At 42.5% G+C, this 23,978-nt stretch overlaps 1 protein-coding gene across 3 annotated transcripts in view; it reads left to right on the forward strand.

The window, feature by feature from the left end:
* Positions 1-23,978, forward strand: part of plxnb2b (plexin b2b) — a 133,135-nt gene that overhangs the window by 7,938 nt on the left and 101,219 nt on the right. For all 3 annotated transcript variants that reach the window (XM_017434762.3, XM_017434766.3, XM_017434763.3), the window contains exon 2: positions 15,570-15,756. The gene's annotated coding sequence lies outside the window, so the exon portion shown is untranslated. The remainder of the gene's footprint in view (positions 1-15,569; positions 15,757-23,978) is intronic.

The following is a 23,978-nucleotide window of genomic DNA, read 5'->3' on the forward strand; positions in this document are numbered from 1 at the left end:
GGCTGTCTAATGACAGACTGAAGCAAAGTGGGATGCAGGAGAGCATGTGCACTGTAGCTTGTTTACTTGTTTACTAGTGCCGATTGGTGGTGTGACCAACCCTCAGCAGCCATTTATCCACCACTCCAGACCTCCATTAAGATCTCTTTGTAGCTGTTCCTGTTGAGATCAACAAACACTTACACTGACATGTCTGTGCTTCTCTCTTAGCCAGTGCTTTTTTATTTTTAACCAGGTTCTGTTCTGTTTCACTTCCAGTCCCTGCTTTTGTCTGCTGTCAGGAATTCATCACGCATTCCTCTGTGTCTGTCATTCAATTAGTAATACAGAGTTGGTTGCCTCTTTGGGTAATGGAAAAACGAAGTCGCATCTCATTCCCGCTGGGTTTCTGAGCGCCTATGCACCTTCTGACATGAAAACAAAACATTATCCCCCTTGAGCGGTGTGCTAAAACCACACATCTGTTCTCCACAAAAGACCTAAGTAAAACAAGCCCTAATCACTGAAAACCAGTGGGATTATTAAATATTGTCTAATTCCAAGCATTACAGTGTGTTTTTATTTAAGTAGAGTAAATCTGATTTAGTCTGGATTAAAGTAAAAAATATGTCATGTGTCTCTACACTGTCTAAAATATAACAAGTTTGAACATTTATTCTGTTTGAGCTCCATGAAGTTGTGTTTTGTTTTGTTTTTCTCATCAGTGTGGTAGGGTTTCAAGACAGTGATGGTCACATGTCTTCACTATTTCAACACCCCACATGATACGCTTCCGGCAGTCCAGAATTCATGAAATGTTGAAATGTTTCTTGGTTAGGGTGGACCTATAGATGTGACAGCCTTGTGACAAAGTGCAGTTCTACCATTAATCCAATGTCATGTTGGCTGGGGTTGCTGTGAATACTAGAGTACACAGCAAGTTGCATTTGGTGTTTTATTGCATTATCAGCAGTCACACGGACCTCCAGTGAAGCTCAGACGAATAAAAATCCCATTTCCTCTATTTCCACTGGTGGTATTAAGAGCTGAGGATTGTGCTGTTGCCTGAGTGCCAATGAAAAAGCCACTCAGTGTTTGAGCAGTTAAAGCTCTCAGTTAAAATGCAGGGAGGCTGAGGCCTTCCTTCTGTATGCATCACCCCAGTCAGCCTGATTGATTCACGGTTTGCTCTAAGTTGTCAAAGCATGAGCTCACACTGCCCACAGAAAATTATTTTGGACATTGACCACCTCTGTCTGCTTCCCCAGGCTTCTTGTGCACATGGTCACATGTCCAAATATTCAGAGTATATACATGGATAGAGATTCCAGACACAGTTTACAGCCTGAGGGAGCTGGGCAACCAAGGTGTGGACCCATGAATTTCTCATAGCACAATCTGTTGGCTGATCAATAATTCAATTCTATCTGTGAGCAAGCATGTCTGGATCCAATCTCACCCGCACCTCTTTTGGCCTTCTCTTAACAAGGTGGGAGTTGTCTCCTTGAGCTGTGCACAGCTTGTGTCTGTGTTTTTTTTTTTTTTCTGTCCTTGTGTCTGTTGATTAGTTGGCTTCAGTTAGTTCGCAGGCGGCGGATGTTCCAAAGTCCATCATTGTCTATATACTTCCCCTTGTACTTGTGTGTTTGTGTATGAGAGCCCTTAGCCACTTTGGTTTACAAAGTCTTCGTTGTTTCGGCTGTATTCATCTCTTTTGTGTCTTTGTCTCTCCATGGCTGTTTGCACATGAAAGTGTCCATCTACAATTGGTAAAAGTTGCTTGTGTAGCTTATGCATTATCTGCCTCTCCCTCTGAGCACCTAGATGAATCAAAGGCATGGATCTCATTAAAAGGTATAAGGCCTGTGGAGAGGTCAGCGGCTAAGTTCTCTGATTAGTCGGTTCCAGTGAGCTGCCTGTCTGCTTGTGCCTGGCAGTGTCAGGGAGTGGGGGGACGCCCTCATCGACATGCCTCTCATCCCTCTCCAGCCCACACCTGGTGGGTGATGTGGCCAACAATCTTTCTCACCGCAGGCTTCGGTCTCTTCTGACGGGGTCAAGGACGTCACACAGGGTTACAGATTTACCCCCAGCTGTCATAGCCAGGTCCCCTCTATCTTTCCCAATTTCTGCCTCTGCCTAATGGGTTTCCTACTTCTAGGTCTGGTTTTATCCCTCTTATAGTGTTTTATCAAAGTCCTCATTCAGTTTCTATTTCAGTGACAGCTTCTCTTTCTGCATATCAAGCTGCTCCAATAGCCCGTCGAAGAGATTTCTGGGTTGTTGGCAACTCGTTCCAGGCCCTAGACTCCTATCAAAGCCATTGACCATGTACCAGGAATGACTTTGAGTCAAGGACAATGTGTTAGTTGATCTGTGTGTGTGTGTGTGTGTGTGTGTGTGTAGCTGAGTTGGAGACACAAGACACACATGAAGGATACCTGACTTTAGACAGTTTCTCCCTTACCTATGCTCTGAATAGCCTTTTTCTCTACTCTGGCAGTCTCATCCTCTGTGTGCATCTCAGTTTAATGCCCTTCCAGATAAAACAATGCCAGTAAACTTCCTTTTTGTTTCTCTTCCTCCCTCTCTCACTGATAACCACACTATCTATAAGTAGGCCCTGGCAACACTCTGTCTATTCACTCCCTCTACTCCACTCCCCCGCCCATCCTCACGTCCCCATCCCCTGTCTCTCAGTATGGTGGGGCGTATTGTATATAATCATTAGATGGGATGGGGGTGTGTGGGGTTTTCTTTTTCTTTTCCGGGCCGCCAGAGGAGGTGGTTGGAGCGATTGCGGACTGGTGCGTATCTGCTGACTGTCACTTCCATTAAGGGTGCTGTCCTCAGCCGCCTCCCTTATAAGCACAGAACCAGCTCTGAGAGGCCCTTTTGTTCAGTGTCCAACCTCCCCCTTAATTCACAAACTCTTCAACTCAAAACTTTCCTACATGAAGATTTAGATTATTTTCATGGATTCTTTTAGGTATTAATAAATTATGTGGGGATTTTCTTTTTAATAAATATATCTTGGTGAAAGAATTTGGCACCAGTATCCTCCCATGAGTAGAAAAGGAATGTTTCACCACTTCCACTACCTCTCAGACTTAGTTAATAAAACTTGACATCTTTGGAGAAAACAAATTGAAGTGCTTGGTTTGGGGATTGACTAGTATGAAATTATCAGTTCAATTTTTATTTTTGTTTACATATCGGTGGACGTCCTGATTCCCCGGACAAAAGTTTGCTGTCAAAAATGATGGCCTTAAAGGAATTTAGTTTATCTTTGCACAAATGTGAATTCTAAAGGGCAGTGCTGTGTCTCTGGTTGTCGTTGTCAGTTTAGCAGAATCATCAGTGCTTTAATTAACAAAAGTTGGTTCAGAATATCAATTATAGTGTTACTTTATCTGCATTCTTGTCACACCAACAAGCAATTATGAATGATTGTGAGTTTTCATTGTCTCTTGCTGCTGTTAATTAGTAATTTGTTTTTGCTCATAAATAACTTTTTTCCCCTCCTTCCTTCTTGCACAAGTTCCAGTCCTGCCCACGAAGAAAGTGTGGCATTACTCTGTGAGCCGCAGGGGCTTACTAGCATTTTCTCTGTCCAGACACGCTTGTCATTCTGGAATTACAAACATCTCTAAGATACTGGCTCAAAGTGCAGCTCAGCCTTGCCTAAGCACAATCACCTCCACTCTTTATACACATTCAATTCAAACTTTTTCCCCTTGCTGTCTATTTATCTTTTTCTCTCTGTCAAACATCCTCACACAAACACTCTCCTAACTGTCTGGCTTTTCTGGAAATACCAGGTTCTGGTGTTCCTCTTCTCTGGCTGCTGTAATGACACGGTTGTGGACCTCACTGTGGTCATGTTGAAACAACAGATCTGCTTTACAACCACACTTCTCTCTGTCTGTTTATGTGGTTTGATGAAATGTGTTTTCTTATCTTGAAGCATGCCATCAGCCCGCATTCACCCTGTCATCACATCTAGTCTTCCATTGTGTGTAATGAACGTTGTTTGGTTTCACCTCATCTCTTTTTTTTCTGTTTTAGACCTTATTTCTTTCTTTTCTGTCTAAAATAATCCCTCTGTTTTGACTTTTTTCCCCTCATGTTTGACAATGATTTCCTATGCTATTAAATGTCTTCCTATGTCTGAGACATAACTAGGATATGATTCTTTTCCAGTTTTTACAGAGTAGTTTGCATTTGCTGCTTGGCCCATTCAGATTTGGTGAAGGTGCAGTGGAACCAATTATAGCAATGGGTTTTGTGAGCAGTAAGCGTAGCGTGGCTGTAGTGGGGTGTGATGGGTTTTTAATGGGACTGAGCCAGAGTCACAGATGTAAGGGCTTGTTGTTTTTGGTGATTGCAATGGTCAGTGTGCGATAGGTGAGCCAGCACAGCAGAGTCTACTTGTATCTGTAACTGATTGTTAAAGTCAATCAGCTCTCAAAGCCAGATGGTTTCTCAGCAGTGTTTTTAAATCACTTGTTTGTTCTACTAATTTATAATTGAAATGTGAGTCACCATGCCAAGATTTTTTGCAATATCAAAAATGAAATAAAGTTTCTGTTATTGGGGTTATGTGCCTGTTCCTCCATCTGTTCATAACATTGCTGATAAGCTTTGTTTGGTAGCTGTATTCAAGCAGAAAGTTGAGAATGAAAATTAAAGTACCGCAATCTTTTTTTTAGCCAAAGTCATAATTGATGTGCCAATCCTCTGCTTACTCACAATGGGAGTTTAAAGCAAAAGCTCGTCCCATTCAAAGTACTCTTTGGATGTTATCTTGGAAGTAATGAAAGTGTTGCTGCTTCCCCGTCTTTGGAAGCAGTGTGCAATTCTGCATCTGCAAAAGTCTGTATGGTTAATGATATGGCTTAGGCCATTAGCTAGATCTTTGTCTGTTCATACTGCTGGCTCCTGATGGCTGGAAGTGTTCCGCTTATTAACCGTACTATCATATGCTCTTTTGTTGGAATGCACATTAATCCAATTTGAATGCACACTCGTACATTGAAATTCTTTCCAGCTGCACACACTGATCCGCAAGAGGCTTGATCACCTAAGAAATTACCAAGAGAATGCCAGTTCACTAGTTTTTGCTTAGCTTAGTGTAGACCATCAAAGAAATGATTTGTATTCGTGCTGCCTTGCAGTCGACAATCTGGACAGGGGGTTGTTATCAGAAGGTCTGAATGAAACAGCTGCCTAGCCCGCCTCACCACTGCACTCTTTAAGCCCTTCTATGCCTTTGAAAATGTTGTGTTCTGCTCGTCGTGTCAGACACACTGCTTGTTAATGGCTCCTGGATCTGATCCAACCTCATCTCGTATTCTGAACCTGGCTTTGGACTTTAGTTTTGCATCAGGTCCCTCTCGCATCCAGGTGTCTTACCTGGATCACGCCAGTCAGCAGCCTCCCTCTGCTGGGGAAACGGCTATCCGCAGTGGTTGGGGCATTTTGAGGATAAGCTCTAAAAGTGGATGGCTAGCACCTGCCACTGCCAACACACTAATATTTAGCGACGACTGGGTGTTAGGAAAGCCCTGTGGGGAAGCCACAGTGGATTTTTCACTTCACAATCTAGTCTAGTCACATTGAAATGGTTTCACTTGTTGTTTTGGTGTTGCCCTCTCGCTGCCCTTGACTCTTTGAGCGGCTATTGAAATCAAGTGCACGTACAGAGTTGTCAGCTCCGTGTAGCCACTAGCAGCTAGCCTAAGTACATCAACCTTATCTGTGATGTCACTTGCTTCCTCCCCTGTCCATGCTCGTCTCATCCAGGTCATAAGCCGCCCCTCCCCATCCCTAGACCTGTCTATTTGGTTGTAATGCAGCCTGATCCTTTTGTCGAGAAGGGCATTAGCCTACATTTGTGGGCACAAGTGCTTTTTCATCCAAAACTGGGAATGGCTGCACCAGATGGGTGATCACTCACGACTGTGTGTCTGTGTATCTCAAGAAGCTGTAAGAAACCTGCTCATTTATGTGACCCAACATAGTTTTGATTAAGACGAGATTTGACCGACAGTCTAAATGAAGATGAAACTCAGAGACTTGGATTACTTCAAGTCCTGCCTTTCCGTATGGGTTTGTGTGCATAGATGTGTTTAGCTTTGTGTGATTATCATCTAAAAGCACCACCCCTCCCCATCACACACCCATCCTAAAATATATCCCCTGTGCAATCTCATCTCCAGCTCTGAGTCGGCTTGCAGGGCTTCCATCAGCAATTTTGGGAGTTCAGCTCTCATGCCTGTAGGCTGGTGTAATGATAGCTTTTTTTTTTTTTTTTTTTAAATAAATGTCCCAGCTGTTTGCTCACAAAGTATGAGAATGAAAAGTGAGGAGGAGGATGAAAGCGTCACCAGCCCTTTATTGTACAGCTGCACTCTCATACAGCTCACGATGCAGTCCTAACAAAAGCTAGAACACGTGCACCTTGAAAGATTAATTGGTTGCTGTTAGCTCTAACTCTCATCATCACCTGCAGCAAAAAAAAGTAGACAATACAAAAAAAAGGGGGGAAAGTGTTTTCTGGTTTTGGTGAGAATAATAAGGCATCCGGGGAAAGGTGTTTTTCTCTTTCCACAGCTATAGGCTGACAAAAACTTGAGTCAAACACTGCAATGCTAGAAACTGAAGCTGAGGTGCTGTTGATTTATGTTCACCTGGTCTAGTTAGCTGGGTGATGGCTCATTAGCTTGGTCTGATTACTCTATGGACAGGGTTAACAGCCCATCTAAAGGCTGTGTTTGTGTGTGTGCAAGCATGCATACAAGTGTGAAACGGTTTGTGTGTGTGTGTGTGGTGCACCACTGTCCAGACACATCTGCCTGGGTTTAATTAGTTTTGGCTGGCAGAAGAACACACCAGTCTCTCTTGTGTTTAATAACAGCCAAGACGGTGGGCATTTATCAAGGTCTGAATACAGCTGAGGGATTGTGTGTTCATTTGGCAAAATCCCTTTAAAGTGGTTGTGCTCTTTTTATTTTCTCAAGCTGACTGCAAAGAAGTTCCTGTCTCCCCTCCATTAAGAGGCAAGTTGAAACATAGTTCATCTCTGCTGTGCATATTTGGCTCTCTTTCAGCCCGCTTCCCTTCGTTCTTTCTCCTTTTACTCTCTTCTCACTCTTTTTTTCACCATCAGTCAAATAATATATAAGTGTCTGACCCATATTCTGTGGCTCTTGAGTTCCTCCAGGGTTCTTCTTTTGTCTTACCCTGCTCATTAACTTTTTGATGACTGCTGACGAATGCAAAGGTGGAGCTGTGATGTTTTTTTACGTGTGCATGTAGTAAAAGTTCATTTGTCTTTACTGTTCGCAAAATATTTTATGTGCCAGCAGACAACTTTGAATGAAGCTCTTAGAACGTAATAACTGGATGAACATCTACCCCTTATTAATTTCTGGAGTCAGTCCCATTTAAAATGACCCCCACAACTAGCTGACTTTAGCAAACACAAAAAATGGCTGTAATTTAGCCAGTTCTATGGATATTGAGGTCAACTTTGGTGTGGTAGTAGCTGAAGGTCATCCTGAAAAGGTTTTAGGCAAGATATTTGCCTTAAACTAAACTATCGGTGTTACCATTGTTTTTCTGTTAGCAAAATATTTCATGAACCCCTCGACTGATATTAATGAAACTCTCAGAAAGTAATAATTGGCTGTACTTCAACAACTGACTGACATTTAAAGTCAAATTAATTCAAAATAGCTGCCAAAGCCAATCTCCCTTTGCCAATACAAAATCGGCTAACTTACTCAAAATTACAGACAATGAGATAAAGTTTATGTGGTAGTAGCTGAAAGGCATTTTCAACAGATACTCTGCGCATGAACATACCTCACAAGATGTGGGTCAAACTTTGTCATGAAATGCAGTGGGCGATAATCCAGTCCTTCAAAGAATGCTCGGTCTTTAATTTGATCAGTGATCACTGTGAGAGTCCCACTCTCAAAGGAATGGAGAGTATGTTTTGTTGTGTCCTGGAATAAACAGATCCACTCATCTGTTGCTGTCTCTATTGACTACAAAGGTTTCTAATCAGTGTTGGGAATATTTGTTCATGAGCTGACACTAACCCTTTCCTTCCTTAACTTCTGCTTCTTCCTCTCTTCCATCTTTTCACCTCCGTGAATGTTTCCTGACATGATTCATTTGTCAGCCCCCCCTCCCAGGTCTTCTTCTGCCTGCAAGCCCCAGCCACCTGATCTCTCTCTCTCGTTCTTCTCCTGGTGCCAACAGAACTGAGCGGACTCGTGCTAGTGTGTGCGTGTTTGAGCGGGTGGGGAGTCTGGAGAAACAGAAACTAAACTGAACAGAGATGAGTGCACACAGGTGCAGCTCCTCTTGCTGCCTGAGGGATAGCTGTCAAAGTCTCTTCAGTTTGTCCTTCTCCTTTTGTATTATCCCCACTGTGGTCTCTGACTTTTTTTTCTCTTTTTTTTTTTTTTTTGCTTAAATCTTACTCAAGTCTAGCTAAGCACGTTTTCAGTGGTCCCAAGAGGTGCTGTGCCCACAGGGAACCTCCCAGCAGCTGCTTCTACAGCTGTTGCTCCTGATCAGTCTTAAACTTCTTTTCTTTTGTAGCGTATGTATATTGTTTCTGTTATTATCTCTGACTTACTGCAAGGACAAGTTTCCCATAAGGAACAATAAAAAAAAAAAATCCTCCTTTACTGTAATATACTGCATGCCAGAGGGACCTGAAAAATGTGAGAAATTCAAAAGAAGTAGGAGCATATCTCACGTTGGCCACAAGCTCCTCTTGGAAGTTGACTGAATGCAAATGCACTTTTTTCAAATAAAGCAGAGGTTCCCAGCCGTAATATTCTGTGTTCCTACACAATGCCGGGCAGCCCCATATTGTCTCATTCAGTTCCAGAGCAACTTCCTTTTTTGGGTGGGATTGGCTGTATAATTCAGCTCACTGGGGGAGAATGCTTTGATTTTTGGGGCAGACTTGACCAGATTAAATGGAGCCGGTCCAGGCCCCGTGAACGGGTGGCTCACAGCCATCTTCTCATTTGTGTTTTCATTGTCGTTTACAGCTCTCCTCCATTTTTGTTCTCTCCCCTTCCCTTTGTTTGCCTCTTGCTTCTGCTCAGTATCTGGCCAACGATTGATAAGACCCAATCCCTGACAATGCTTGGCACGCGGCACAAGATCGGTGGCAACAGTGCTCCTGCATTATGGTGAATGTGTGTCTGTACCGGCTTTGGGATAGAGATGGTATGCAGCTCACGTCATTGTTTATCTACCTTTCCATTTCCAGATGGCACTCGGCAGAAAGAATTTGCTTCTTGACAACCTTGGTCTTTATCTCTCTCTTTCCTCAATCCCACCATTCCTCCTGCTCTCCTGTGGCTCACTCTGGACTGTGGACCTGGTTTCAGGTCCAGAACATGCAGCATGAGGTAGGCAAACGGAGCCAGGAAGGCAGATTGAGAATTGAGAGGGAGCCCTTGAAAGTAAGGTGGTATTTTCAAATGTGTGGAAAGACACTTGATGTGAGAACATATGTCCTCTCAGATTTAGCCTCTGAGAGGCAAAATGCTCTGAGTATTTTTTTAAAAAGTTCAGGCTGCAATATTTAGAAGTATGACAACACATATGAAACGCTTAACAATTTTTTTTCTTATTTTCCCCCAGGTCAATAAATCATAAAAATCTTGTTTCAGACAACAATTGAGTCAGTTATCCTCAGTCCTCGTGGTCATCTGGATTGATGGATGGTCAATTCCAGCAGCCGGAGATAATCACAGTGTGTCAGCTGCCACCGATCCAAACTCTTATCTGTCTGCTCACTGCCAGCGTGCCACAAATGACCACAGGGACATGTATTCTCCCTTTATTGTTTCTAACCCCCCAAGGGGATAGAGCATGTTTGTGGGTACTAAACTTGGCTTTTGCAGGATTTTGAAACTGTATCCTCTGTTAGCTGAATACATTAACTTCCAGTTCAACATTCAGCACTGAGCTGTCCAACAAAATGTACCTTCCTACTTTGGCAAAAACACACACTTATTACAGGGCAACACTTCAAATGTTTTATCTCATTTTTACCTGCTGCCCTTTTAAATGAATTATGCACCATCTGAAATGTCTGGCCCATTCCATCACAGTCCTTAATTAGATAATCTCACAGTTTACCATTATTTGGGGATTGGGGGGCATTCTCCCATATTCCTGTGTGGTGCCTTTTAAGTCCTTTTACTTTAAAGTCCCCTTGAATCAACATCAAGTATATGAACAAATAAGATGATCTCTCCTGAGTGTTTACAGCAACAATGGACTTGGACGAAAGACTTGCTTCTGGCGTCCGCTCTGCTGCCCAAAGGTCTTTGGAGGGGTTATTTTTCCCCGAACGAGCTGCACTAATTGTGGCCTAATGGCGAGCTGTTATAGCCTAGAGTGGTAAAAAGCAGTCAGTTGGTGAGGCTTGCTGCCTTTCCTGTGCAGGCTGATTACGCTGTCTAGTTAATGCACCCTCCTCAGATACAAATGGACGGTGGTTATTGCATCAGGAGAGACAGTCAGGCTGTCAAAATCACCCTCTCTACCAGATGAGAGAGAGAGATAAAGGGAGATGGAAAAGAGTGAGAGGGAATATATTTTGGAGAGCCAATTTCACTGAGGGGACAGAAGTGTGGTTATGAAATATAGCTTTCTGTTTCTATAATGACATTCTCTCCACAATCTATATTTAGGCCATTGTAAATGATTTGGAGAATGGGCCCAGGTCTCCTATAGATGATGACCTAAAGACCTACAGAGCACACAGGCACTGCCTACTGAAAGATTGTGTCATGCTGGCACTATGTTAAGAATGTTAAGAAAGTAAGAATGTTGGAAGTGACAGATGGAAACAAAGCAGCCTCAGGGCATCAGCACGTCTTCTTAAAGTTGTGTTTTTTTATACTGCTCACCACTTTCAGTTCTTTTTTTGGTATGGATGTGTAGGAGTGCACATTTTTCTGCCTCTGCTGGTTTTCTTTTCAAAATGAAACTGGGAACTTCCATGTGGGCTGTTTTTCTTTCACCATAATTAATCATCAGAGGATTGCGTGATTGTTTCAGCTTAAGGTGTATTTTCTTTAAAAAAAACAACTCCTCAGCATAACTTTTGCTACAAGTCACACACGGAGGCCCAGTGAAACATGGTCTCAGCAATGCTGCCAGTTGTGTAAAACCCCCACATTCACAACACTGCTGCTTACTGTGCATATGCCTGGACAGATACCTGGAGGTGGTACAAATCAGCTGTTGTACAAGCTCTTGAGCCAAACTTTGTAGTGAGGGGAAAAATGGGTCAATAACTGAAAGAACTCTTTTTTTTTTTTTTTTTCCCTCTCTCTTTTTTTTCTTTTATCACATAAACTTTGGCATTATAAAAACTCATGTCAGTTTTTTTATATTACACCAATTCACAAGAAAAGTCACCTAAGGGCACTATATAAAAGAAGGAATAAATAAAGTCCAAGTCATAAATTCGGATCCATATTCATACCCATTTACAGCCAGTTCAGTTACTGTCATGATACAGTGCATTCACACACAGAACATTATGAAATGCATATTAGTAAAGGTTATCTGTCTGAGGAAGCCGGCAAATTGTGTTAAATCTTTACTTTGTCACAACCCCCAATCTGTACAACACAGAGGTGACAGTGGAAAGGAATGACTCCCTTTTCACAAGAAGAGACCTCCAGCAGAACCAGGCACAGGATAAGCAGTCATCTGCCTCGGCCAGCAGGAGTTTGAGAGGACAGGAAAAAGAGACAAACACTGAAGTTCTTATTCAGAAAATAACATTCTAGAGGTTCTAAGTTTAATTCTATTATTCTCCCATTTACATTTTCTGTAGTTCTTTTACTTTGACAACTTTCATTTTTCTTTCTGTCTCAATCCATCCATTCCTCTATCTCTCCGGTAGCTCACTTTGGTCTGTGTAACAAAATAAAGCTTTGTAATTTAAAATCCACCACTAAATGCTTGGATTTGTATGCAAATATGGCTACGCATTACATTATAATATGTCTACACATTACATTGAATGTACATTGAATCACTGATCAAAACTGAAAATATGTTCTGATATTACTTACTTAGTATATATTATCCTTTATAAAATATCTCTAGGCTATAAATATGATCTTCCTTGAAGTTTGGATTTAGGAAGTTGTTAAACACAGGAATTCATCCTGCAGTTGTGCTGATATACAGCCATGCCTGACTCTACTCTCTTATTATCATGATTGCCTGCAAAAGGTGGTGGGACGCTGAGCACATTCACTCTGCCAGACAGCTTCATAAAGCGGCTACTGATGGTTCCCAGTGGGACCCTCATCAGCGGCAGAGAGCAGTGAAGCGCCTGCGGACTTTGCTCTTAGAAGTCACAACAGTTCTCCTGCCGATAGAAGGAGAATAGTGAGCAGTGAGGGTAGAAAAACAAGATGGCCACTAAGCAATTGCATCTCTTGAATGCCTCGAAGGGAGGTCATCCAGGAAGTAATGAGGTGAAACGCTGCAGTAGAGCAGTAACTGTCAATCAGTTTGGATATTGTTGGGTTATAATGAGCGCCTGTTGTGAGTAAGCACCTACATAACTAGGCAGCTTAGCTGAATGTAGACCACCTTTTAGCCTCCTCCAACATCTGCCTCTCTTTCCATAATCTCCTTCATCCTTCATTTTTCCCTGCTCATTGAAAACTAGGCAAGTAAAGCTAGCCATGGACCATTTCCCAAGCATAATCCAACATCTGTCTTCCTCACGTCTCCTACTTTGGCATGAAAACATTCACTCCCTCCCTGCATCTTCTCTCACTTCTCCACCCCCCACACCCCACCCTCTGGTAGTCGTCACAGCCTCTGAACGATTTCCTCTCACTGGGAGCCTTCTCCGAGTCATTGTGGCAGTGTCAAACCAGGCTCCTATTTAAGCTCATTAAAGGTTTCCAAGAGAATAGGAAATCAATGGTGCATACCAGTGCGCAAGAACTTTTCTCTTAATTTAATTTCCCTTCCACCGTATATCTGTTTGCACATCTTCTCTTTCTTTTCACCCATCATTCATGCTTATTCTCCCCATTTTGTCATTCTCCTTTAGTAGTGGAGGTGGTGAAGTGCAGGAGGCCAAAAATGGTTGCCTTCAGAAGCTATTCCAGACTCATATTTGTGACAGGCACCATGGTGCGAGGCTGTCCAGACTGTTCAGCATTGTTTAGCTCTCACCACACGAAGCACAATGAACTTGAAAGTTTTGCACATGCTGACCAGAGCCATGGAGTTTGGGCTTTTGTTTCCTTTCGTGCTGTTAGGAAACAGGTTTTAAACGGCACAGAATGTTGCAGACAGATTGTGTGGGGGGCGTAGCATGCTGATGTTTTGGACTGAGATGAGCTGAGTTTAAAAATACTCCCACCTCATGCTTACATCCTTTCCATTTTTCCTTTCGCTCATTCCCTATTTTGTCCATTCCTGTGTTTTGCTCGTCAGAAGTTCTTCTTGCAAGGCTGCTGGGTGTATATACGCGTGTATGTTTGCGTACTTGTGTGTCCTTGTGAGTAAATGTCTGGCAGGGCTTTGTGCTGTTTGAAGCTATGCCTGGGGACTAGGCCCACACCTTCTCTGGAGCTCCTGTAATTGCTCTTTTGGGGCCGTGCCTCTGGCTCTGAGCCTGTCGCCATCACTCTAACTCAGTCTTTCTGCCCTCCTCCCTTCTTTCTTATTTTGCTCTCCCTCTCTGTCTTCTTTCCCTGCATGGCTCATTATGGCTGATCCCCACCTGCCCAGTTGGGGAATTCTCTTTACACGCAGACACACATCCACACAGATACACACTCACACTCAGTCATACACACAGAGCCACTCAGCAGTTTTCAGAGCTGCCTGTCGCTTGGATGGTTTGTGTGCTATCTGCTATAAAACAGCTTTGCTAATACTGTTTGGCCAAGAAATGGAAACAATAGGGCCATCAAATTTTTTTTTCTCCTGCTGGTGCAAACGGACTGTTTCTCATCTCTTTTGTGGCTGTCAGAGCACCATTTTTCATAAAACCCCAGCCCTTCAACACCGGCTCCTGCCTTTTGTACACACTAGCCTCAGCCACAGGCTCTTAACCGCAGGCTTCTTTTCCATTTCCATTCCAGTCCTCCCTCTACCATGTCACCCAGCAGCCCTTTCCATGCCTGTTCTCAGGGTTTGCTTTGAAGGATAATGGATGTGGCCAGTTGCAGCTGCTCAGCAGCAGGGCACTATCATAGGAGTTATCTAAGGACCTGAGAGTGGCCTGTGATGAATGGCTAGGAGCTGTGTGTCTCCTCCGATCAATAAGCCACTAGCACCCAGATGAGCTGGATGCATCTTCGCTCTTCAGACCCCCTCCCCATCCACTTATACTTCTCCCCCTTATAATCTCCCACCATGTTTGTGAACTTTCCCCTCCAATTCTTTGCCTGAATTGGGCCATTGATCTTTTATCCTTGGCTTGTTTTAAATAAAGGTCCAGTATCTCCGCTTCGTCCAAGCATGCAGGCTTTCTGACAGCAGTTATTGCTATACTGGCAGCCCACCTCGCAAACATTACTTTAGCTAGATCGAAAATCTGTAATCTGAGAGGGAGGGCACTGAAAACGAGGAAGAGCACGTATGAAGCAGCTACTACCACTCTGCTGCACCTCTGAGGTTTCCATAGCAAACCTGATGCAAGCCCAGGCCCCATGTGGATTTAGCTTCTTGTAATGGAGAAAAACACTCATATATATATATATATATATATATATATATATAAAACTGTTGCTGACAGGGCTCGTTGAGCACTGCCTGTCCCAAAGCACCACAAACTGCCCCACCCAGTATGACATGACACAAGATGTTATCCCTTTGTCGAAGTGTTGTATGTGCATGTATGTGAAGACGCCTCAGACCATCACCATGTGCGAATTCCTGTTGCCACTGCAGGACAACAGAAGTGTAAAGAGTGTGTTGGCCTTTGGTCTGTATTTTTTCTCACTCTGTCAGTGTGAAATTGCTGATGAAATGAGCATGACTGAAAATCCCTTTTCCTCCTTTCTTTCTCACTCTCTTCTAGGAACCTTTAGTAGTATGTGTCTCTCGTTCTCATTTCTCATTCTCCTCCCATTTTGTTCCTTATCTTGCCCCCTCTAGTTCCAATCTTCCCTCTGATCTGTTATTGTTTCTGTCACAAAGAAGAACTTTCAGCCTGGTAATTGCATGTCTGCCACCACACCTGTTGCTGTCATTGCAGCCATGTTGGGGGCAACACAAGAGCTTTGCCCTCTGGCCTCTGTAGCTCCAACACTCATCACCACTACCTTTTGCTGCAGGTGTAAATCCACAGGGGTGTTGGAGTGTGGTTTTGCCAGTATGTACATGTGGGGTTTTGTGTGTTCTCACACTTGACTGTGTTTATCTGTAACCTTGAGCATCACCTCTAGCATATGTGTCTGTGGAAACATGCACGTGTGCGTCTTCTCAAACCTTGCCAGTACTGACGGTCTTCTCTCTCCCCATCTAATCTTCTCCTCTCTCTCCTTCTCCAGAGCCCAAGCCCTTAATGAAGCTGGGGGTCAGCGGCAGTGTGCGGCTAATTGGCCAAGTTCACCCAGGGCTTTGGCTACCTGTGATTGAAGTGTCCAGTGAGCACCCACTGTGCAGCCGCTGCTGCACCCTTCTCTGTTCCACTCCAACAGCCAAGACGCTCGCTGCACCCCTGTCTGCCTTTCCCTAGTGAGTAGAACGCAAGGTCATTTTATTTTTTACTTATCCTCCCATTCCTTTGCCCAGTTTTCTCCTGTTCCTCTGCTTTTTTTGTGCAATAAAACATCCTCACACCCTTGTTACTCTTTTGATTACCAGTCATATTATTTATGCTATTTTGGAATGTTCTTTAATATTTTATTTTATGTTTGTGTGTGTGTGTGTGTGTGTTTTTTAAATCTTTTTTTCTCTCTGTATTTTTTAAGATGGTCTATTCCCACACTTAGTCCCAGCAATTTCTCACTTTCTTTGGCATGCACTTTTCTTAGACTTTTTACTCACTTGCCACAGTTGGATTTAGACAATTTCTATGCCCCCCTTCCCCACTGGCCATCAGCCAGACAAGGAAAAAAATGTCCAGCCCCAGTTTTTCCCACAATAGGCCTATCAGTTTCAGGTTAGACCAAAGTGTATCAAACTGCTCTGAGTAAACTGGAGGGTGTGAAACCAAAACTGCGGAGGGTTCTAATTACCTGAGCCGCCTCTTTCTACTTAATAAGGCAGTTCTAACTCCTATTGTTTTGTTGGGGGGGATTTTTTTGTTTGTTTTTGGACAACAACAGAAGTTGGGCAGCAGCTCTGGTAAAAGAGACAAAGCGGATTCCAGAGAAAAGCCATTGAGGAAATAGATCTGTTATCCAGCAGATAGTTGCTTATCCCACCTGGGAGATTAACTGGCACTGCTCAACCCCAAAGTGCCAGAGCACACCGATTTAAAAACTTTTTTTTGTTGTTGTTACTGTACCCCTAGAAGAGGAACAGTGCTGGCTTGTAAAATGGTCAGCACTCTGTGTCAAGAAACAATGGTGCAATTAAAAGTCAAGCCATGGACTAGAAGTTGGGCCAAGTTATACAAGTTCTCGCCAAACTTTATTTGCTCACTGTTAAGTTTAATGCTTGTTTATTAAGGGACACAAGTGAATAAATCGGTTGTGATGTTCATTAAATGAAGGTCCCTAGCAATTATCTACTGCTGTAATGATTTATTAGAGAGGGTTGTTAAAACTTCTTCTGTACACATTTAATTGAAGGGTAGAAACACTACAGTTACTGTTACTCACTCAGTCAAAAATATGAATGAAGGTGAATAATATTAACATATAATTAAACATGATATATTAAGGTTTATCCACTGCTTATCACATCTTCATAAACTGTTTCTGTGGTGTTATTTAAGTCCTAAAACTGCTACATCCTAAGAAATGGCTGGTTCTTTAGCATGCTCTACTTACTTTTTTGAGGAATGCTTAGCCTGACAGACAAGTTCTTATTTTGCTCCTCTTCTCCATTATCAGCTGTTTACTTTGGTGATAGCTGTTGTGCTCCACTTTCCAACACATTTCCTGCAGCCCTGCATGCCCACCAGCCATCCCTCTGGTGTAAAAGATAATCAAAATATGGCTAATTTGAAATGTAGGCTACCCCAGTTGGCTGAGCACAGATATCTCTCCATCCAAATTCTATTAAATCAGCACAATCAGAACAAGGTATTTAAACTACACGTGTGACCCAAAATACACCCATTAAACATTCACATTTCTTATCTTTGGAGTTTACACCGATGTTGATCCCCTTTGTTGTTTACAGTCTTCATCTCACATCCCAGAAGAGGGTGTAAATGTCATGGTAATGACATGCTTTTTGGTATCCATGAGGATTAGGAAGTGTCAATCATTTCTCCCATGAGGCTTTGCTTTGGCACAACCCCAGAGCAAAGAGGTACATGGGGATGAATGAGTCTAGACGCACTAGAGCAAACAACTCTCCTGAATCTCATTTTGTTGTTGTTGTTGTCTTTTGCAGTGGGGTGGGTGGGGCCCATAGTGTTCTTTTCCCTTGTGCAACACTGACCTGGTTTGGTCTGAAACTTTTAGATACTTTAACTGTTTGTTTATCAGTGCTGCAAACTAGTTCTGTACTTCTTAAGCTTATGTAAGATACATTTTTAATTTTGCTTTAAAATACATTTTTAACACAATTATTTAATGGTATTAAACAGGATTACACCTATTTGAAATATCAGGATTATGCAAAAGTATTTTTGAACATACATGATATATATTTTCTAAGTGCCACATATCTTCAGAGCAATACTAATGGTAGTTTGGAACTGAACTGTGGCTGTTTTGAATTTGGTTTATGTTAAAGGGGACCTATTATGCTTCCCTGAAGAAGTCAGGATAGGCTATACAAAACATGTTCTTTACATCTAATACACAAAATCATCCTCAGATATTGAGATTTCACCTGATCAGTTCTGCCTGTTTTGAGCTCATTTCAGAATGAGCGGTTTTAGGGCTACGTCACTTTTATGCAAATAAGCTGATGTTGGCTATGCCCCCCCAACTCAGTGTACAAATGTGACGGTCTTCTTGTAATGAAGTGGATGGAGCTCCACTTGGGTTGCTAGGTGAGGGGCTGGGCTCGGATTGGGGTTGTTAGGTAACACGGTTTGTGACGTAACAATCTTGAGGTTTTTTGAAACGGGTCAATTTGCAGACACTAGAAAACATTTACTTATTGTCAAAAACGGCTGGGTGTTTTGTTTTGTTTTTTTATGCACTTGGACTGTTTCTAGAATCAGTAGATACCCAAAAGGAAGTACAAAAACATGCAAAAAGTAAATTTTGCATAATAGGTCCCCTCTAAACAGGTCTCAAACAATTCAGATTTACTTGTGCTATTCAGATTGACTCAGAATGTAACAGTTTTCTTTCACAGAGAGGAAAGGAAAGAGTTAGTTGTCATACTAAATAAAAGAGGTGGCTCTTATTAAAATGTCTTTTAATCTAATCAATCTGAGTTTGCCACAGTGTTCTGCGATATGACAGTCTTAGTCAGTCTTAAAAAATACACTTTTGTGACACTTTTTTGTTTTTTTTCTCTTTTCATGAGACACATGAACTCAGTTGTATTTATTATTGTTTGCGATAGTTTTATTAGCTAAATATTCCAGACTTCAAAATTTATTCCCACCAACCCAGGTTTTTACAAATTTGTTATATAGAGACACTTTACAAATGTGTAAAAGTTGTTTTAAAAGGCTGGTTTTCCCTCCTGACATACCTGCCAGATAATAAACTTGATTGCTCCTGGCCAGAAGAGACTCGGGAGCCTTTTCACCTGCCCGTGTTTGGTCTCGCTCATCAAACTTGGCAAATGTCACGTCCTTGCGGTACAAAAATAATATAAACCACCCTGTTCTTGACTCATCACCCCCGGCCCTTCCTCCTGCAAGCTCCTCCAATCTCAGACATGGTACCGCTACGTTCCAGTTTTCCATCGCCCCCTGTGAATATCCAAGCTGTCGAGGCTGACTGGGCTGAACATTTTCTTGCCAGGGCACAGTTGGAACGGATCCGGCCTCCAGGCCACATATACTGCTCCACTCCAGGCCTTGCAAACAAGGCCTGCCCTGTGCAGCTGTCATCTAAATGCTAAGAGCCTTGGTTCGCTACAGTGAATTCCTTTTCTACAACCTTTTTTTTTCTTTCTTTCTTTTTTTCTCAGTTGTTGAAATTGCTTATCTTTTTGTAATGTGATAGCTTTACAAGCTTTACAGCTCACTGAGCATGAATTTCTGTTTTGAGCTCATTCTGCAAATCACTGAATTTGCACTGAATCATAAATAGAGAATGAGTCTTTGTTTATCAACAAGGTGTGCAATTGCAGCGGCCTGTATAGATGATGCAGATGCTTTTTATTTGGTTTTGTCGTTTTTGCAGATTATTGGCTTTTACACGGAGGCGTGCTTTTTTTTTTGAATCAGCAGGTGTAATAATGGTTATCTTTCAGTGGATTGTATAAGATACATAATAGCCTGAGTTAATCGTCCCATCTGCACCTTTTGTAAGCCTGAGAACTGTGGCCTTTGGGAATTATGGGAACATAAGATGAACAGCTAGGGAAGGCTTGAAGGGGAGGCTTGTTGAAAGACAGATTCCAGACGAGCCACTCAGTTTCATGTCAAATCCACAGACATACAAATCTCCACAATGATCTGCCAAGGTTTTGCAGAAATCACTGGAGCAGGAATAGCAGAATTTTCACACCCCCGCTCCTGCCCCCCTCCCCCCCTTTCGCTTCCCTCCTGTCAGCCATCACTGGACGCCGCTTGGCAAGAGGGGGTGATAGGCAACATCTGTGTGTGTGTGCGGTTGGTTGAATATGCTCCCTCAATAAAGAATTTCAAGTTTATTCATTTTGTTATTTTTTGAGGCATCTTTTAAATGACAGCATATTAGTTGATTAATTTTGCACAGATTTCACAGTGGAATGACTAAAATTTGAATAAAGGGGGAGATGATAATACACTTCCTTTGCAGCCGAATTACTTCCCGTTGCTGACAAAAACAAAGTCAAGGCAGCCCCCTGTTGGCTTAATTTTCCACTTTTTTTTTAACTTTGTCTTGTCTGCTTCAACAATGCTGTTTTTTGCTTATAAACTAGTTTTTGTTTTTTTTTTATCAAGAAAAAAAAAAACCAGATTGATTCAGCAGGTTTCTGGATGCTGCTCTGCTGCTGCCAGAGATGTGACTGCTCCGAGTCATTGAAGTCTCTTTTATTTGGGTGTGCTGTGAAATATAAATAATGAAATGGAGCTTGTAATTGGTGGTTCTCGGTAATTAGGACCAAGCTGTCAGCTCGCGAAGTTGCCTCAGTCTGATGGCACTGCAGCTAGGGCAGTAATTACTATTATCTATGGGGGTTTGTTGACACAACAATAATCCCATTCGCAACCAGAATAGTGGGGCTTATGTTTACTATTGCCATTTTAGAAGGTTCAGGCACAATAATGGCAAAGACATGAATCTTTTAATATTTGTTTTGAAAGTCTGGGGAATGGGCAACATCAAACCATTGCTGTAAATAAAGAGGGAGACCTCTGTCCTTGAATTTTTTGCTCAATGACTATGTGAAGAGCTTGTCCATATTTTCATTAGTGAAACAGTTTGACTTTTTTCTGTACAGAGTGAACCATAAACAGCATTATCAACCATCTCAGCAGGTTTCTAATTCCCCTGTAATCCCGTTCTTTCATTTATAGATACTACTGGGGTTATTCTAGGCTCGGAGCATATCTGCCCACCTGTCTCTGCTCCTCTGTGTGAGAGATTGGATTCCCCAACTCCCCTCCTACCTCTGTCTTGCCACACAAACACACACATGCTCACATGTTTGTGTCCAAGTATTAGCTCATCTCTTGTCAGATCCTCATAGTGTAAATGGCTTGGTCTGACCTGAGGATTTATAGGATAAAGGACAATGGCACCTATACCCTGTGCAGGGGATGATTCCGAGCTATGGATAATGACTTGCCTTCACAAAAAGTGAAATTCTGTTTGTCTGGCACAAGATTTGCAAGCACAGCATTTACCCCATGAGATGAAGGAAGTGACTGGGCACAAAACCAGAAAACCCAGACGACGGTTCTTTTTCCAGCGATGGAGCTTTGTAATGAGTCTGTGTGACCTCTTGCGAAAGGTTGCAGTGTGTGATGATTGGGTGAGCCAAAGAGATGAGCAAAGGTGACCAAAGGCTAGATAAGTTGCTATTTTTTCATCTATACAGTGGCACACAACATGCAGATTATCATGTCTGAATTAAACATGTAGCACCTGATTGCCTGAGGCATGATGGACATTCAGACATATTGCAAGGCAGAGAAAATGCCTTTTTAAGTAGGCTATTTATGGTGAAGATATTGTATTCATTTTATTATAATAAAACATCCATTACTCTCTGAGTGAACGGCATTGGGAGTGTGAGGCCGTCAGAGTGCAGCTCAGTGTAATAACAACAGTGCGTCTGCTTTAAATGAGCCAAGGAAAAGAGTAGCTTCCTGTAGATATTAGTTTCCATTGTAGGGGTGCTCAGATTTGGCGATATGCTTTGTGAGGAGTAATAAAGAAATATATCTGTTTTTATTGTGCCTTGGCGACACGGTTATGTTTAGAGCTAGCATAAAGAGCTGGAACATGGCATAAAATGATATTATGGACCATTAGGTGGGGGCCCGAGCTAAGCGTCGCTAGCAGTAAGCGAGGACTGGGGGGTAATGGGGCCGCTGCGTATTGTCTGTGATCTGCTCTTTCACTTCCCTCTGATTGAATCGTCTACATCACTGGCACTCCATCTCCTGGGGAACCGCAGTAGACAGGGTGATTTTGGCTGAGGACATCACTCTGTCAAACATGGGAGATAAGAGAATAGGGTGGGGGGATTGGAACGAGTGCATTTGGAAATGTAAAGGAAGGGTGACGTTCAGGAATTATAGCTAGGTTTGAGTGCAAAGCAAAATGATCCTGGGGTGTAGAAATGTTTCATTTTGAAATCTAAATGATCCTGTTCTTTCTTGGGCTCTAACACCAAACAATAAACATTTTTAACTGTAGTTGGGGAATAGTATATGTCCCTTCATGTAGTTCAGGCCTCCTTTGTGCTGCACAGCTTAAACCAACCTGACTTTGTATCTCTGCTCTGGTCCTTTTGAGAGCTGACCTTTCAGCAGTGGGGTTCACCCAAATGGGATTCAGTGGGAGGGGTAATAATAATATTGAGGAGAGGTTTGGTCAGGAAAAACCTTAAACATATTCTTCCCTTAAGACTCACTCCTGTTTGATATATTGCAAGGGGGGGTTAGAAGAGAGCAGGCATTAACATAGCTTCTTTCAAGCTTCCTGTTTCACCCCTATCCCTTATCAAACTCCACCTCTTCTATCATGTGTTGAAAAGATACGGTATGCGTTGAGTGGTAAAGTTAATGTTGTCCTGCACAGCCAGCAAGGGGGCTCAGGAAGCAATATGAACCAAGTAGGAAAAGAATTCCAGGCATGCTGAATGAAACCAGATGTGTCTTGTTTTGTGAGCTCACTGGTGGTTTTGACTAGTCTGTAAGACACAAAGGCATGCATGAATCTGTTTCTAGAGGGATTCTTGCACACGTGCAGAACATGCAATCAAAAAGCCTGCAGAGTTGTCTGGCTTTCATAATGTAACAAGATGATGTGATAAGAAATGTGATAAGCCACAAATGACCTCTGCTGGCTTGTTTATGTTTGCATTTCAAGCTAGCAAAGCAGGCCTTTCCTCTTCCCTTTGATTTCCATTTAGACTGTGTTCATAGTTTTACAGGCACATCTGTATCGACCCCGAAATGAGCAGCACATCTCCATCTTCATTTTGAGGCACATTTTAGCTGCCAAATCGTTTCAAGCATTCTTTCTTTTTGGGTTTATTTTGACAGCCAAAAAGAACTGGTGTAGAAAATTCTGCCAGAAGGACACATCTCATTTTCTTAATACATCATAAATCACAAGCGTTTCAGCAACAATACTGAAGTCTAGAGTAAACCATTCTATTCCAAGGTTTCTGGAACTGGAACACCTTAATGAAAATTGATTAATTATACCTGTGCTTTAATATGATGTTGTTGTCTGCCAAGAAAATGCCTGTTTCTTGGCAGATGGAATAACAGAAACTAAGAATATGTTTTTGTCTGAATGCCCTATGACAACTTGTTCTTTGAAGTGTCACTTGTTGCCAGTATAAAATGTTTAACATAAGCTTGTTTCTGACATTACAGCCTTATTGCATGAGTTTTGATCCCAAGGCTGCAGCTGAAGCACTTAGATGATTCGGCCAGGGGTACACAAAAAGGCTTTTCAGATTTATTCAACGTCCAAAAGACTCGTTCCTCCTCTTTCTTGGCTCAACTATACCATCAAAGGAAGTGGTGTTCACTGGCTGAGGTTATGCTAACAGGAATGTGTGACTAAGTGTGTGTGTGCTTGTTGCCTGAACATGTAGGCCCATATCAGCCATCACCACAGGAAATGACCAGCCGTTTGCTTTGAAGTCCCAGCAGAGAGTTTTTCATTATTCCCACTATCTCTGGAGACACGAGGCGACATATTCCTCCTCCTTCCCCACATGCTCGCTTTGCACTCACCCTCCACTGCTCCACACTCAGAGAGTCGTGCCACAAAATGTCTGTTATAATGCAGAACAAGCGTCTATTAGCATAGAGAATGGCAACGCTGGTAGCCACTGGGCACAAACCCCACCACTACCCGCTTACTTCTACACACCATACTTGCCTGAAAAGCCTGAGAGGGCATGTGTAATTGCATTTTTCTTCTCCTCTTACGAGATACAGGGAATTCTAAGATTTCTCAACCTTTGCTCATCCT

This window comes from Kryptolebias marmoratus, linkage group LG11 (assembly GCF_001649575.2).
Source record: "Kryptolebias marmoratus isolate JLee-2015 linkage group LG11, ASM164957v2, whole genome shotgun sequence".
In the NCBI taxonomy this organism is placed as follows: Eukaryota; Metazoa; Chordata; class Actinopteri; order Cyprinodontiformes; family Rivulidae; genus Kryptolebias; species Kryptolebias marmoratus.